This window comes from Diceros bicornis, chromosome 16, assembly GCF_020826845.1.
Source record: "Diceros bicornis minor isolate mBicDic1 chromosome 16, mDicBic1.mat.cur, whole genome shotgun sequence".
In the NCBI taxonomy this organism is placed as follows: Eukaryota; Metazoa; Chordata; class Mammalia; order Perissodactyla; family Rhinocerotidae; genus Diceros; species Diceros bicornis.
In genome coordinates, this window is record NC_080755.1 from 10,252,143 (window position 1) to 10,269,568 (window position 17,426).

A 17,426-nucleotide genomic window follows, 5' to 3' on the forward strand; every position below is an offset into this window, starting at 1 on the left:
AGGTAACCCCATACATGGAGGAAAATCAGGTACTAATGTAACTTGCAAGAATTATTTCTATTTTTGCCAAAATTTTGTAAATCAAGCTGCACAGTCCTTAGGGTCCAGTGGTGTGTTCAGATACCCAGTGAAATTCTACTTGAAGACAGTTTTAGTTTTTGGTGGGAAAAATCAAAGAGGGCTGAACCTGAGATGATGAAAGAGAAACTAAACTGTGCCCACACTCTCTTCAGCCCCGGTAGAGATGAGTTGCCGCCTGCCACATTAAGCTGGTGGTGGGTGTGCCAAATTATAGAAAAAAAAATAAGGCAACTCATCAATACTCACCAAGTCAGGAAGATAGGGGATTCTCAAACATCATGCTGTCCTGCCAGGTAATAAAGAATCACATGAATGAGAAGTATTTCATCAGTCACCGAACATCCATGAAGCACACAACCTGAGTGCTCCCTGTGAAAGCTTATCACCCACCCTGTGAGAGCCTATCGCACAGGCTCCAAGTTTTCAGATATCTGATAGTGAGATCCACTTAAGAAAGAAACACATATGAACTGCACACACTCAGCAATACAGAGGAATTGCACCCAACACTGACTATGGGTGTGTGGTTTGTTATGTACTGCATGCTTCTTAGCACCTACAATTTTAGGAAAGTTCCAAACTGTGAAAAGTCCATTTAAATTCAAGAGTCTGTATGCCTCAGTGAGGAAGCGCATTAAATCTCTCCTGATTCTCCAACTGCCTCATCTATTTCCAACAACAAGCATAAATAAAAAGTCTTGGATATGCTCTGAGAGAGCCTCCCGCGGGGATATTCATCAATTCACTTCATTTGACAAAAATTTTATTGAATTCCTCCCATTTACCAGGCACTGTTTTAGGCGCTGGAGGAAAAAATAAGTGGGGGGGGGGGATTCGTGCCCTTATAAAGCTTACACTCTAGTAAGGAATTTAGCATAAACAATGAGTCATACCTAGCAAATTAAAAATTTAGGAAAAAGCTGAACCTTATGTTTTCTATAGACTTTCTTACTTTCCTGAAGACTCGCATGTATTTCTTCATTTGATGTTCCTCACAGCCTGGCAATTAGGCAGGACAGGAATCACAGGAGCTAACAAAATAGAGGCACAGAGAGGTGAAGAGGCACGCATAAAGTGAAAAGCTGGTGGGGGGCCGGCTGAAGCAGGGGAGGGTGCTCCTGGCACCCTCCCAGCACCTTCACTGACTCTCCCCCACTGGGGTTGGCTCCAAATAGGGCTTTGCATCAGAAGATGTCCAGAGATGACCAAAACACATAGGTGTCATCTAAGCTTCTACTTTCAGATGTCCCAAGGCCCAGCCACTTACACCTCAGCCTCCAAAAAGAAACACACAGGGACACAAATGTAAAAACAAATGGAGTAAACTAGGAGGTCAACCGCCACTTCACAGTAGAGACCACGTGTGCTACCAATACAGAGCAAGAAAAACTTGCCCACTTGATGCCACAACAGCTGAGAGACGGAAAGAAACTGATATCTATTTAGTGTGTGCTATATGCCAGGTGCTGTATTAAGCAGAGCAGCTCATTTATTTCTCATGGCAATCTGATTATTATCCCCATTTTATGAAGTAGAAAAACAAGAAAAAGAATTTAGAATGAGAAATAAAAAATCTCATTTCTCACTGATCTTAAATGTTTTTAAGTATCTGGGCATTAAATCCTCAGGCTCAGCAATAAACACAAGTTGAATAGTAAGATTATTTTTCTTCAGGTATTTTATTAAATCCAGAAATATGTATTTTATATACATTTACAGCCCACTGTGAATTGACTCGTGTATTAAACAAAAAAGAAAAGTCACATTTAATCTGATATCACACAACTTTCCTCCTTTCACAAAAAGCTAAATTAGTAAGAGTTTTTGCATCTAGAAGTTGGTAAGACCTTCTTGGGAGGAACACCATCTCAGAATGGTTAGTGCTGCGACAAGCTCCGCTTCACAAACATTATCAAAGAGAAGAGTCTGAAGTCTACCCACCTTTTAAGCTGTATGAAAACTGATGTCAGTTCTTGAAAATGGTCCAGTCAAGAGACAGCAGTTTGATGTTAGAAATGTAAAGCTTAAACTGCTAAAAGAAAAAAATAATTTCAGTGAACCATTTCTTGGTTTCTCTTACTGCACTATCCCCTTCCCCAAGTTCCAAAAACTATTTGAGGACTGTCACAATAAAAGGCACAAATGCCAAAATGAATAAAATAAGAATACAAAGACAAGCACCAAATAATAGAAAGAAGGAAGAGAGGATTACAGCAAAAAATCTGGGGTAAGGGATATGACTGAACTCAGGACAAAATCCCCATATCAGCTCTCTAGCAGCCACAGAAGCACCGAGTTCTCATCTTCTAATCAAAGGATACACACTTGTTCCTCCAAACACCTGGGCCTTTTCTTCAATGAGAGGCCACAAACAAATAATGGACAATGTCCTTATTGGATTTGGGGGTTTTTTTAATCACAGACATCTTAAGTATGGTTGTGAAAAGACCGTTTTCTTTCTTAACAATCCAAATTATCTTGCAACCACATGGATCCACCTAATCCTTAACTGTAAAAGAAGGCAGGCCCAGTGGCACCTTTTTCCTCCCATGAAATAAATGTCTAATTTTGTGAGAGGAATACTGACCCCTGCTTAGTGAAGACCTCACTAGCGTGATGACATCCATGATTGTGTCTGCAATGCTGTCTTTACACCTGCCCTCCACCCTGCTGGTAGAATGTCCTCCCATTTGATGCTCCAGACTTTGTCCAGTTCCAGTTCACACAATCTGTCACCAGCATCCTCATCCCAGCTTGATGAGTATACTCTGTGTGCATCACACCATTCCAGGTCACATCAGGTGACCGCCTCGTGCCTTACAAAGTAGTTTCAGGTAAACTCAGTCAGCTCTGCCTCAGATACCACAAGCACCTCTCAGCACCCAGCCTGCCAACGTGTAGGATTACACTCCTATCCAAGGTTGAATAAGCCACCATCTGTCTAGTTTGTGTGCTGCAGTGTACTCTCCAGGAGACTTGTCCCTCAAAGCATGTTCCTGCCATATGTCACGCCAGAGAGATCAGCCAATGCTAAGACATCCGGATAAAAAATGACTGTGTCTAGCCAGAGGATCCTGTGAGATTCCTGTGGAGGTCCACCCCAAACACACCACTGTTTTTATGTAACTCCTTCCTATCAATATTGTGAACCTACAAACACTACTTTTTTCTCCTATTTTCTACCTACTGAGAGAAGAAAACCATCTACTTCCCGTTTTCCAGATGATTGTTTTTATTTCTTAACTGGGACTGCTCTCATCGGTCTTCTTAGGACTCAAATGCTCAGATTTATTGGGAACAGAAGCCAGTGGAATAACCAGAAATGCACTGTCATGGGCAGAATTCTAAGATGACTCTCAAAGGGTCACATCTTTGTATAATCCCCTCCTCCTGAGAGCAGGCAGAACCTGTGACTTGCTTCTAGCCAACAGAATATGATTCGAGTAACAGGATGTCACTCCCTTAATCAAATGCTATATAAGGTATGCTATATAAGACTCCATCTCAGCAGACTAGAGATGGAGAGACTTCCTTTCTGGCTTTTAAGAAGTGAGCTGCCATTTGATAACAGGGCCTATGAGGGAGCCACATGGCAAGGAACTGCAGGGGCCTCTAGGAGCTGAGAGCTGGCTGCCAAGTGACAGCCAGCAAGGAAACAGGGACATCAGCCCTACAGCTACAAGAAATGAATTCTGCCAACAACCTGAATGAGCTTAGAAGTGGATTCTTCCCCACTCACACCTCCAAATGAGAACACAGCCAGGCCAACACCTTGACTGCAGCCTTCTGAGATCCTGAGCAGAGAACCAGCTAAGCCATGCCCAGAGTCCTGACCCATGGAAACTGTGAGATAATATATGGGGATTGGTTTAAGCTACTAAATGTATAATAATTTGTTATACAGTAATATAAAATAAATTTAATTTAGTAATTAATTAAATACAGGAATATATAAAATACATATATTTTATGCATACATAACTGGTGCATCAGAACAGCATTCCCTACCTGCCTCATCCATCCATAAGTGAAAATTCATTTCTCCTACTTGACTATGAGCTCCTGTGGGCAAGAACCACATCATCATCACCCTAGCACCCCCAAGACTTTGCAGAGTATGTGACACATGAGAGGCCCTTAACATTTTTTTTTAATAAGCCAAATTAAAAGAATTATGATTTGTCAGTCTCTAGTTAGCGCAATAAGGCCAAAGCAACAGAATTCGTGCAAGCCTTCAAAGCAGAGCTCAGAACCTCAAAATTAATTTCAATATAGGTGGAAGACACTTAGCCTCACGTTCTACCCCCAAATGATGAATACACAATTTCTCCAGTACTGGTTATTTCATTTTACCTGTTAACCTGACTTAGTGCTTAGAAATGTTGCTCAGTAGTTACTATTTTTGCCAAATATCCTTGCCACTTCTCTAGCATTTAGCTATCTAACAGCTGAAGGTTAAAAACAAAAAATTCCCTAAGAAATTTTCCAAAGTAAGAATTTGTGACTCGTTCTTAATTTTCCATTCATATCAATAATTCATTCCCAAGCAAAATGGAAAAACCTGTATAGGTCAAATAACCCAGCTCTAATTTTGAAACAAAATGCTAATCCAACTTCTTTACAACCTATTTCAAAAGTTCCTTAAGACTTTTTATTTTTAAACTGATGATTTTTAATTCTTTTAAGATTTTATTTAAGCTCTGTTTAAAATGAAAGCTGAATGCATAAATATATTCAGTTTCCGCTGTCCTTAAGCGATAAATTATTGTTTTTTATTACAAAGAAGATTATGACTAAAGTTGTGTCTACTTTAGATTTTGAAAGGACTGATTTAATAAAAGGGATATTTTAAAATATTCAAATCAGTTAAATTACCTGAGAGCACAAAATAAAAACTTCATACATTACAGAAACCTATCATACTCTCCTGAAATCTATATTCAGGATCTTATTATATATTCCCATTCCCTCATAAATCACTCAGTAAACCTGAACATTCTCTCCAAGGTTTATCCCTTGGTGCTCAGTCTCTCAGGCAGCAGAGTCCTCACACTCAAGCCAAGGAAAACTAAAAACACCAGTTCAATGACATATGAGACAGAGCATTTCAATAAACTCACCTCTTTTTCTCAGCATAATTTTAACTCTCTTGGGCCCATCTCTATGTGTGAAAACAGCCAGTGACCCACAGCAGGGAACCAGACGGGTTACTGAGCCGACCCCTCCCTCTGCAGAAGAAACAAGCCTAGATGATAGACCCCACCCAGTTCCCTCCACCCTCAGTTCTAGTAAGTGCATGCCTTTTCCATAATCTCACAAAACACAGCTCAACACCAAGTCCAGTCCTTCAAAGAAAGAAGACTGAGCATTAATATTATGTCCCCCCAAAGGAAATTAAGCCTTCGAAAGAATCGTTCACTCAGGAGAAAAACACCAAAGAGAATTAATAATCATAGGGCTCACAGAAGGTGCTGGCAGAGTTCCTCATATATATACCATACCCTGCTGCTCCAAGCATTTGAGGAATCCACACATGGCTTTCCAGAGTGATAAAGTATGGTCCTGTGGGGCTGATGATCTCTCTAACCCAAACCATCTCCTGAATGCCATGTTCCTGACACATTTCCAGCAGTTTACACAGCACTGTAGGTTCAGTGGCTGCAGTCTGGGAACCATGAACTGGTGAGAGGCAGAGCAAGAAGAAGCAGAGTGCAGGCATTCCTGAAAAGTAACATGCAGCAAGGACCTCCCTTGCACCAAGAAGGGGATACATGAGCTGCAAAGACTGAAAAATCAAAACGGAAGTGAGGCACATTTATTCTCAATCTTCACAACACTCTCACTTTCTCTTTAAGGTAAAAGAAGACATTTGTTTCTGACAAACTTTAAGAGAGAAACCTGGCTGCATGCTTCCTTCCTTTCTCTGAAGCAGGACTGGCTCCAGCTGGTGACTGGATTCTGTGAAGTGGAGCCATTTAAAACACAATGACGCCTGGAGACCAGGGAGAGAGCCATTTCACGGAAATTATAAATTGGGATAGGAAAACACACAAAGCAGCAGGCAACATACTTAAGTGTACAAAAAGAGATTAAGGAAAATGAAAAACAGAGGTTCCCTTCCCAAAACCATTCTTGCTCTATGTCATTTTTTCAGAAATGTTGAGGGGATCCTTAAGGATGAACGAACCCACACTTCCACCCCAGACTCAGCAGCATGCATAGGTTTCTGTGTGGTGTCCTTTTCACGACATAAAATGCATGTGTGCATTCATTCAACCCAGAAATGCTGCACGGATTTTGTTTTGATATCTTTCTCTCCCGGGGCTGAATTATTTCAGAGAAAACTGATGCCAAGAAATACTGACCAGAGGTGTGTCCCTGAAGCCCAAGCGCCCAGCACAAGGATCTGCTCTCTCACTACCTGAGCGTGTCCCAGGGAAGGGCGGGCTGGCAGGTAGCACCGCCAGCAGCCTCCCTACAGAACCCAGGGTGAGACGCAAACAACCCTCCGCAAAGCCAACAGCGGTGTGGACACACGCAGGGTCCAGACCCCTGGCCACGAGGAGTTTGACAAGTTTCGTAACAAAGCATCAGCAACCATTTCATCGGTGCCTTTCAAAACACGGCGAGGGCGGCTTTGGGCAACTCCCAGCAGACACTAAGACGGCCCGGAGGAAGGAGAGGGATCTAGAAGCCAGACGCCGCCTGTCCGCTGTCTGGCTTACTTCTAGCAGAGTTTTCCGTTCCCAAAATAGAAACGAGGGACCTCTTCAAAGCAGATGCAACCGTGAAACGGCCCCATTCCGCTTGCCGGGAAGAAACAAGGCATGGCGACGGCCACGCCCACAAATCATCTCTTCTGGAGCACAAAGGACCAGACAAGGGGCCTTTCCTGGAGGACAGCTGAAGCCGCTGGCCTCTGCAAAGACCTGGTCCCCAAAAGCCCCTGGAGGGTGCACCGAATGGTCGAAGGCAGTCCAAGCAGGCTCCCACACTTGCCTCCTCTCGGCCTCCGAGGTCTGCGCTGACAGGGCAGCGAAGCAGCCAAGAGACTTGCAGAGAAAAGGCCCCACGCCAGGGCTCTTCCCGGTCTGCCTCGCCCTTCAAGCAAGAAAAATCTTCCAGTCAAAGCAAAAACAGTCCATCTGCCTAAAGCTCAACAACACACAGGTTTCCTATCTTCCCTGCTGTTTTGGCTTGAGTTCTTCAGGCTGCAAAATTCAGAAGCTCTGTCTCCTAAGCTTTATAAAGGCCAGAACCATCTAGGAGGAAACTAGGACAAAGCCACCCTCAGGCAACGCTTTACTGTGAGGCAGCATCACAGCCAACATGGCGGCCAGGCTCCTTGAGGAGAACGCAAGGCAGCCTGCGCTCACGCACACACGCACACAGATGCACACAGGCACGCACGCACGCACATGCACACAGATGCAAACAGGCACGCGTGCAGAGAGGCGCGCACACATACATACACGTGCTTGGAAAACCTTAAGATGGGATGCTTCAGGATCCTAAGTGGGAGAAGTAAATGTTTCAAAGCATAAAGGGGGAAAAAGTTTTTAACAAAGCTAGAAAGACACCTTAAGAAAACAAAAGAGGATTATTTCAAGTGGCATTCAAGTCCAACAGTGAATAGTTTCCTAGTTATTTCCAAACTCAAGGGAAGAAAGACAAAGATCGACATCTCCACAAAAGATCACAAAGTACCTGAAAGGAATGAAAAACCTGACGAATGAAAAACTTGACAATGATTGGAAGACATCAAGATGTTTTTTGCTTCTTATGCAAGCAGTACTGTCTCCTTTCCCAGGCATCCTGGAAGGAGTTTTCGGGGTCAAATTATACTCTTTAAAGCATACTAGCACACAGCCAAATAGAGATGTTACCATATCTGTTACAAGCCAAAGTGGGAATCAGACACTCAGTCACTGTGGCAGGAACTCCATGAGCACAACGACTGGGCCGTGTGAAAGAGCCACAGACGCAGCCTGCCTTGGGTTCAAATCCAGCTCCACAGCTTACTGCCTTCATGACCCGGGGCAAATCACCTCATCTCTGAGACTCAGCAGCTAACAAATGAAGAAGTTTTCTTCCTTGCAGGTCATGGCAGAGAGTAAGAGACAGTCGAGGCCTTAGTATTTTACTATAAATATTAATATAGTCAAATGATATAAAGAGCAGCATTGCTCTTTCTCTTCTGATCAGAGAAAACATGCTGCTAATACACATGACTCATTCCACAAGTACCTCCTCCCAAAAGACCTCTTGGGTTACCCCACCCTCCTCAGTCCTCCTCACTCAGTTTCTACAGCATTCCTGGGCTGTCGGCACATTCCCATTCTTGTGTTTACTCAGGATTCCTCCACGAGAATACCAACCCTTGAGGACAGGTCTCATAATTTCTGGGTTTTTATACAATCTACTCCCTTCCCTGCACACCCCCACCCAGACACGTTATCTCCATATCTGGCATTCTCCTGAATAGCAGCCTCAGAGGAAGACTCAAGGCAAACACCAGCTTTCACATATTACAAGCTCTCACACTCAAAGAGCTCAAGCCCTGTCCCTTCATGTAAGTGAGGAAGAAATCAAAGAGCACAGAAATGAAAGGTCTTGACCTAGTCATGCAGGTGGATCAAGTCCCAAAGCGCACAGACCTGGGCTCTTGCCTCCCCGACCATGACACTTGCTGTCCTATTCGCATCTGCTTATCACAGTGCCCACTTAGTGGGACAGGGCAATTCTACTGGCATTATAAACATAAATGTCCTAATGACCCGCATATCCTACCCCACAGCACTGGGCCTTGAGGCCTCAATATGCCCATCAGACAACAAGGCAGACCTGCTTCAAGAAACAGCCCCAGGATTCTGAGCTCCGGCCCAAGTGTTCTGCTCTCTGCTCTTTTTGACCTTCTGTTTGGACACAATTAATTATGACAAGAAGAAATCAAACAGATAAAAATACTCAGGCACTTTGGTCATTCATTTCTAGGTAATAATAACAACAATAAAGCTAATGTTCATTTAACATTTCCTCAGTGTCCAGCCTGGCACATTACGTATGTTATCTCATTTAACCCTCAGAGCAGCCTTGTTTGGATGTTATTAGTATCTTCAGTTGACGGAAGAGAAAAACCACAGTCTAGAGAGTTTAGGTAACTTGTCCAGGGTCACACAGCTATTAAGAGGGAAAGCTAGGATTTGAGCCCTATTCCATCCTACAAGCAGATCCACACAGCAATCAAAACAAATGGTTATAATAAGAAATGAAACATAATTGAAGTATCAAAAAATGAATATGCTTTGTTCTTGGGAATTACTCTGAAAACTAAGGCATATTTTTATGGTAATATTATCTTCAAACCTAGACTTTATTATTCCATTTGGAAACAGCAACAAGTCATTCACCAATAAGCAGACTTCTTTCAGATCCTTTTGGTCATTTCCATGATCACTCCACAGACAGAGATGAACGTGTGTTGTGGAACCACATTGGCAGACGAGAGTCCTGACCCTTAAAGACTGGCGCAGTGGGAGGCCACAGCCAAGACTTCTCAGGAGCCACAGCAGACAGTCTCAGGCTGGTGAGGCAGCAATGTTTTTGAAGACTATTATGTCCCAAATTTTCTACCATATACTATCAGAAAAGAAAAAGAACCTAAGTTGTTATTTTTCTGAAAATCTAAAATTTAATATGGGCAACAGGGCAAACATAAATAAATCTGAGCTGTTATAATAAAATGTCAAGACTGTTTTTCATAAGCCAAAGATAAAAATTGCTATCAATATTCTACTGACCTCTATTAATATTTAACATTAAATACAGACCCAACTCTCCATAGAGAGCTGTTTCTATGTGCTGAATCCCTGGGACTGTGAGGGAGTGAATGCTAAATGCCAAGAAGAGACCTCAGAAGTCACTATGTCATGTGAGGTAGAAAGAAAAAACCCGAGTATGTCAAAATCTACACTCAAACTCATTCAACCATGTAATACGCCGGCAGGATGTATGAGCACCCACTAAGTGCCAGACACAATTCCAGGCTCTCAGGGACATCAGTGATATCCTGGGTGGAGAGTGGAACAATGAACCTCCTCTATGCATAAATTAAGTAGTTTGCTCAGAAGTGGTAAGTGCCACGTAGCAAGGCATGAGTAGTGCAGGGCGGGAGACAGCCAGTGCCGGAGAAAGCCCCCTGACAAGGCAGTATCTGAGCCAAGTCTGGAAGGAGGAAAGGAGGTTGGACACATGGGTGTTTGAGGAAGAGCATTCCAGAGAGAGGTGCAAGAGCAAGAAAGCAGGGTGGCTGGACAGAGTGAATGAGGGCAAAAGTATCAGGAGATGAGGTCAGAGAGGCCATGGGGATCCTAGGGGCTTGTAGGCAATTGTAAGGACTTGGCTTGTACTCAAGAAAAATGAGAAGCTACTGAAAGAGTCATGCGTTCATTCACCAAGGACTTACGACATGCTAAACATGCCAAGCCCTGTGCAAGATTCTGCTGAAGACATGGGAAGAGGAAGAAGGTTGAGAAGAGGCAAACACTGGACTCTTCAACTTTCAATGGTAGCTAAGGTCTTCATTCAGAAGACTAAGTAATCAAGAGTACACTCCAAGCCTTATGTGGGAACCTGGAAATGAGTATTCTATGGGCTCAAAGGATGCCTCTCCATCCTTTACTTATGCATAGATACTGAACATTTACCATGGGAACACCAAAGATACAGAAGATCCTAAAGTTGTCTAAATCAGCAGTGAAAAATCAAATTAAGTTCAAAATCATTTTAGTCTTGATTATACCTCATTGGATTCTAAATATTTAAATCTATAACAGTATTATGATAGCCCTAAAGTAACTACACTGGTTTAAAAATTGTAACACCCTATTTCCCAACATTTCTGAACAGCAAAATGTTTACTGTTCATTGATATCTAGATACGTATTTATTTGTCATTTTGGTAAACTGAGCCAATAATAGACATCTATGCTTTGTCTTTTCTCCTCCACTAAACTACATAGACTGTATTTTTTAATACTTCCTCTGTAACTCCCCCATAATATTAGTCATTTTGTACTTTCAAGCATTTTAATGCAATACATGTGTGTGCATACATACATACATATATATGCCTATATACATATATATGAAAATACATATATACATGTGTATACATATACTGATTTATGACAATAAATATCTATATATACATATACCTATCACATGCACAAATTTTTCAAAGTTTCTAAAAACAATACTTAGCCTTACTAAGCGAACTACATTCTATCTTCTCTTCTCCTCTATCCCAGATCACTATTTAAGTGTTGATTGTGACCTACTAAAATGATTTCACGACCTGCCAATGACTTGTGACCTGCAGTTCTAAAACACGGGTCTAGGCACTTTAATTATGGCACTTAATTAATAACTATTAATGAATTAATAACCCACGTCACAACATCAGCTATTCCCCCTTTGTCCACCTACCCTCCCAGCCTGCAGAGAAGAGCAAACTCTAGTCTACTAGTGAAACTTTAGAGTGTGCTACAGGAAGATCCTTCAAAGCACAGCCCTGCAAGACTCATGGACTAACCAGAAAGCGGTTCTCTGCTAGAGTCAAAGAGAACTCACCCCATCTGCACTATCTGTGCACAAACTTTTCAAATAAAGTTTGAGAACTAATATTCTGAAATAACTTAATGAAAACACATTCTATTGCTAAAGGATCTTTGCCTTCAGCTTTCAATGCTTTGATAAACTTGTAAATGGTCATTAAAATAGGCCCGGCATAAGCACTACTTTGTACTCTAGAGCAGATTCAGAATCAGCAGGTCTGCAGTGAGCCCCAAGACTCTGCACTTCTAACAAGCTCCCAGGGAGGGGACGCCAGTGTGGTGGTCCAGTAACAAAGCGCTAGGCAGTCCTGGGTCATTTATAGATGAAGGTAGCCCTCCTTAGCACCCTAATAATGTGTGTTCCCATACACAGCAGACCCCTCAGCAGAGAGCGCTTGCTGTGAAGGCAGGTGGTTAGGTGACATCCACAAGCATGTTATTGTGGGCTTCAGCTAACAGCAGCCCATCAACAGTGGTGATGGAAATGGCCATTTGGGAAGAGTAGAGGACAGCACACAGGTGAAGGAGTAAAAGAACTCAGAGAGGAAATCAACTTGGGAAGCTGGACCAGGCCTAGTGCAGAAACCTATAAACTGTCCCAGGATGAAAAGAGAACATCTATTTGGAAGTAACCACATATACTACCAACTTGCATACACTAAAAGTGAGCCATGTTACGTCAAATGGGCTCGCTAAGGCTCCAGCAGGCTGGAAAACGTATATTGATGATGAAACCATCATTCAAAAGAATGTCCATCTACCCTATTTTATTTGAAAGGAACACAGGTGCTCCAAATATTCCAATGTCAATTGATCATTTTAACTGTAAATAGATACATGCTTCTACTACCTCATCAGAGGTCAAGTTCAGAACACAAAGATTGTCTGATTGTAAAGACTGTCATTAGCCAATTGCTTATATTCTATTAGGTCACAGCTTTAAAAAAAAAATTACCACATTCCTCTTCATTTTACACCATTCTTAGAAAATATTTCCCAGCATTTTTTCCATGAGATCATCAAAAAATAACTGTTGGAGTTGAAATTCTACCCATTTGGAGGCCACTATTAAACAACTAATGTCTGGACACGCCGTTCTACATGCTACTGAATCAATAAGGGTAAAAATAAAATTCCAGAAAAAGCAAAACCTACACTAGTACAGACTTCTCTTATTTGAAACCATGCAGCCTGTCTTCATTCTTGTGGGTTTCATTAAACTAAGAAGCACAGAACACTGTAAACTGATTTGCTAGTTTCCATAGTTGCTGCCAAATTTCCACTTCTGCAAAACCAATTTCAATAAAAAAAATAGTAAAGCTAATCTTCTAGTTCTTCACATGGTCCAATTTATTCAGAAGTGGGATAAAAAGCTGGAAGAAAGGAAATCAATCATTGGCAAATAACGCAAATGTTAATTTATTGTCATTATTTTTTAAATCGCTACATTCCTCCTCCAAGTTCTAGAAAGTTTTTAAATGTGGACACTGCCAAACAATGACCTTGTTATAAGCCAAAGTTTAGTTATTTTAAGGAATTTACTACCTTTTAGCTGAAGGAGTTCTCATGAAAATCCTTTCAAACCACTAACTTTGTTAAGAATTTTTACAGGTTTACAATATAATACTGCATAGCTTCTAAACATTTTAAGGTTTTACTTTGTGCATTAGTTTAGCCTTTAAGAAAGCAGTACAATCTAAAATTAATGACATAGGTAAGAGAAAGGGAAACTAAAAGGGGAAAAGCATGAAGTGACTTGAGCGTAGCAACACTATGTTACAGCGGAAAATCAAGCTAAGGGCAGGATGCAGTGTGTGCGGTATGCTTCAGCTGCTAGGTACTAGCCAGAAGACGAATTCTGAAAGCATAACATTTTGCATCCACTGACTTATTAAAATATCTCCGTCCCTCGGTGTTTTCAACAGTAAACCCAGATATGCATATAAAGACCAATAAATAACATGTTTTCAGATCCTCAGATGAAATTAAGTCCCCCTTAGCCAGAATTCAAACAGCTGGGAAATTCCAATAACTGGAATTTTTGGAGAAGGAAAATAATTACAACCACAAGACCTTAATACACAACATGATTGGCCAACTTCCCAATTACAATGGCTGCCAGGACTAAGAGGGAGAGGGGAGAGGAAAAAGAGGGGTCAAGCCAAGAGGAGAAAGCGAGAAGAAAAGGACCAAATGGGAGAAGAGGGTGAAGGTGAGGCACAGGAAAAAGAATGGACTGAGAGGAAAGGCAAAGAGTCAGCACTGTCTGCAACCTATCAACAGAGATACAAAATATTCTGCCATGTGATAATGAAAACAAAGGAAATCAGTATAACACTGTGGTCTCAGCCGTAAGAGGAAAATCTCTCTCCATGCAGATCCTGAAAAGTATAAGAATATGAAAAGTTTGATGAAAGAATGCACCAGTCTGCACATTACTTAAATCAAAGCTCAGCAAGGACAGTTAGTGACGACAATCTGTGTTAGCTCTCATCGCAAGGCAAGCTGTGACCATGGGCCCCAGGAAAGCCGCTGGGCAACGCTTATGTGTGGGTGGTCTCCACTACACCAGTCTGAGTGAGGGTCCACTACCTCAGGCTTCAACCTCCCAGGGAAGCAGAGGGTGAGAATGAACAAGTGAAGTAGCCCAGCTACAGATTACGTCTGCAGTGAGGTTTGTTCATGTCAAGCTATACGGCAGTAGGAGCTAGATCTGAGTGAAAACAGACAGCTCATCTCAAGCATGTGAATGCTGCACAGGTTGTTTTTGGAAAGTGAATTATCATGCATAAGCTATCCCCCTGGAAAACTTCACAATCCTGATAAAATTGTCCTCGTCCTTCTCCAATTTCACCACAACATGTGACAGATGGAATCGGTGCTGCTGGTTTCAAAATAAATAAGGCAGATCACTCTTCTGATAACTGTTAATGCTGCAGGCCTGGGTACATACACAAAAAACAACGCACGCGCGCGCGCGCGCGCGCGCACACACACACACACACACACACACACACACCTCTAGTGACTGGAAGTAAGAGTTTTCAAAAGTACCAAACATTTCTCTGATAATTTAAAAGTGCATGATTCTATCTGATCACATGTAGAAAATGTTTCTAATACATTTAGTTATTTGGGCCTTTCAAGTAAAAGTACATTTTACAAATATAGGTATAACTGAAGACTACCATGCAATTTTAGAAGTCATTTTCATAATTCATAAATGCAATCTGAGAATATTTTTACCAACCTCCCCCTTGCCACAGATACCCTGTTGATTCTAGCCAAGACCTAGGCCAGAAGTGATGTTATTACAGGAAGAGATTCTATGTGAAAGTGGATCTATCATTCAGATAACATAGAAGATTTTTACTGGAACATAAAAATTGCAACTTTTAGCATTGTTCTTAATCAGAATTCTGTTCATTTCAATTCTACACAAAGTCAGTGACTTGCCACCCTTTGAGGTTGTGATAAAAACTGTAGCTAACAACTTGAAGGCAATTCCAAGGGGTGGGGTGGGGGCAGGGCTTCAGGAGTCCGGCCAGGACTTCGGGGCTGGGATCACCTTAAAGCAGCTCCCTTTCCTCTACGTAAAAGCTATCACCAGCTACCATCCCAATATGAACACCACTTCAGCAGCTTTCCTTTGATCTAAGATGATCATTTTGCCAACTGAAAAAAAACTCATTCTCAGTCATGCCCAGTAGAAGCCCAGAACTGGAGAAAGGAGCCATCAGAGACCGTCAGAAATTTCCTCACCTCTGGACACAGGAGCATCATACCAGAAAAAAAAGTAAACCTCCGAGTTTGGTCCCTTCCTCAGTTTGTGATATGCACTTGTCTCCAAGACTATTTCTGCCCACATCAGTGTCGAGTCCCAGGCACAAGGCTCTGTGCAGCAAGAATAAAGCATGCACCTTGCCCTCAAGGAGTCCACGATCTACTCATGAATGTCGAGCTGGGTAGCAGAAATAATTTACCTATTGGTAGCAAAATGGCCTTCCGTGTTTCTGAGTCCAAAGGGAAAAGGGGGTGGGGTCTGGGCAAGTGCTACTCGATGCACAACTTACAGAACAAATACAGCAAGAGTGCCCGGCATTCTTATTAAAACACACACTCCTGGGCACCATCTCAGTTCCCCTGAGTCAGAATCTCTTGGGGTGGGGTCTAGGAATCTACATTTTCAACAAGCTCCCCAAATAATTTTTAAACATACCAACATTTGAAAAACAAAGGTCTAAATCCAAATTAAACTGATCTATGTGAGGGAGTGAGAAAGGATGCTTAGCATTCAGAGGCTGGAGGAGAAGAGCTGGAGGAGAGGAGACTGGGAGGAGCAGGCCAAGAGGCTCCACAGAGCGCAGAGCTCAGAGCAGCAGAGCAAGGATTCTCCAGGACTGACACCAGGTGGGGGGCCACCCCTACCTAGGGTGACTTCAGCATACCCTGACTGAGCGCCAAGCACCACCAATGAAGTGGGGTGGGGAGAGGGGTGAGTGACAAGTCCTGGGCTACACACTCCATCCCCAAATGACTGATACAAGCCATCTTACCTTTCTTGGTGAGTCAGGGCTCAAATGAGATTTAACTGCTCTAGAAAAATAAAGAGATGTGGCATTCCTTGCTCCTGAGTACCATGGAACAATTCATTCCTATTACACATTTCAAAAAGTTAAGATGAGGGCCGGCCCCGTGGCTTAGCGGTTAGGTGCGCGCGCTCCGCTGCTGGCGGCCCGGGTTCGGATCCCGGGTGCGCACCGACGCACCGCTTCTCCGGCCATGCTGAGGCCGCGTCCCACATACAGCAACTGGAAGGCTGTGCAACTATGACATACAACTATCTACTGGGGCTTTGGGGGAAAAAAAATAAATAAATTAAAAAATTTAAACATCTACTGACCAAGAGAATTTGAACACTGATAGGATATTGGTTTAATAAAAAGAAATTATAAAAAAAAAAACTTAAGATGAGCCCAGAAAAGTGCTCACCTCTCAGGGTAACATCCAGGCTGCGCAACAGAGGAGGGTGGCGTTCTAGGCAGAGAGGCCAGGAAGGGCATGGTCTGCTGGGTGACACTAGAGAAATGGGGTGAATCGGGGAGAACTGGGAGAGGCGGCTGGAGATAGAGACCCAGATCATGCCACGTAACTCTGTGGCCACACAGGCAAGTCTGGCCTTTACCTTTTGAAGCAAGGCAGTGACAGGTCAGCTGTGCAGGCCAGGTAACTAGAGCAGTGGCTCTTCGGGTGGGGAGGGGGGGTCCCAGACCAGGAGCATCAGACGCCCTGGGAACACTCGAGAAAAGCGAAACCTCCAGGTCCACTCCACACCTACCAAATCAGAAACTGGGCATTTTAAGGAGCCCTCCAGGTGACTCTGACACACACTAAAGTCTGAGACCCTCTGCTCTGAAGCACAGGGAAGGACATGTGAGGAGAGGAGAGAAAAATCAGAGGTCGAAGGCAGAGCAGTCTGTCCAGAGGCTGCTGCAAAAGTCCAAGCAAGAAAGGCTGAGAATCTAAGGCAGCTTCTACTTGTAGGAATGGAAAAAGTCATTTGAAAAAACACTCAGAAGTAAAATCGCAGGACTTGGTGGTACAGAGACCAGGTGCGCAGAGAGGAGGGGAGGAGCCAGAACAAGTCCAGGTTTCGGGCTTGGGTAACCAGCTTTAAACCAGGTAAAAGAAAAGAGAGCTTTTATATCATTGTACAGATAAATTTGCCAA

At 42.8% G+C, this 17,426-nt stretch overlaps 1 protein-coding gene across 3 annotated transcripts in view; it reads right to left on the reverse strand.

The window, feature by feature from the left end:
- The window catches only part of LDLRAD4 (low density lipoprotein receptor class A domain containing 4), a 453,579-nt gene that overhangs the window by 397,479 nt on the left and 38,674 nt on the right, over positions 1-17,426 (reverse strand). The window contains exons 1-3 of one of the 3 annotated variants that reach the window (XM_058556730.1): positions 2,023-3,966; positions 1,034-1,112; positions 328-367 (exon numbers count right to left, since the gene is read on the reverse strand). The exons of 1 other annotated variant lie outside the window; for it this stretch is intronic. The gene's annotated coding sequence lies outside the window, so the exon portion shown is untranslated. Of the gene's footprint in view, positions 1-327; positions 368-1,033; positions 1,113-2,022; positions 3,967-17,426 lie in introns of those variants that run through there. One more of the 3 variants, XM_058556729.1, reaches the window with a different exon arrangement.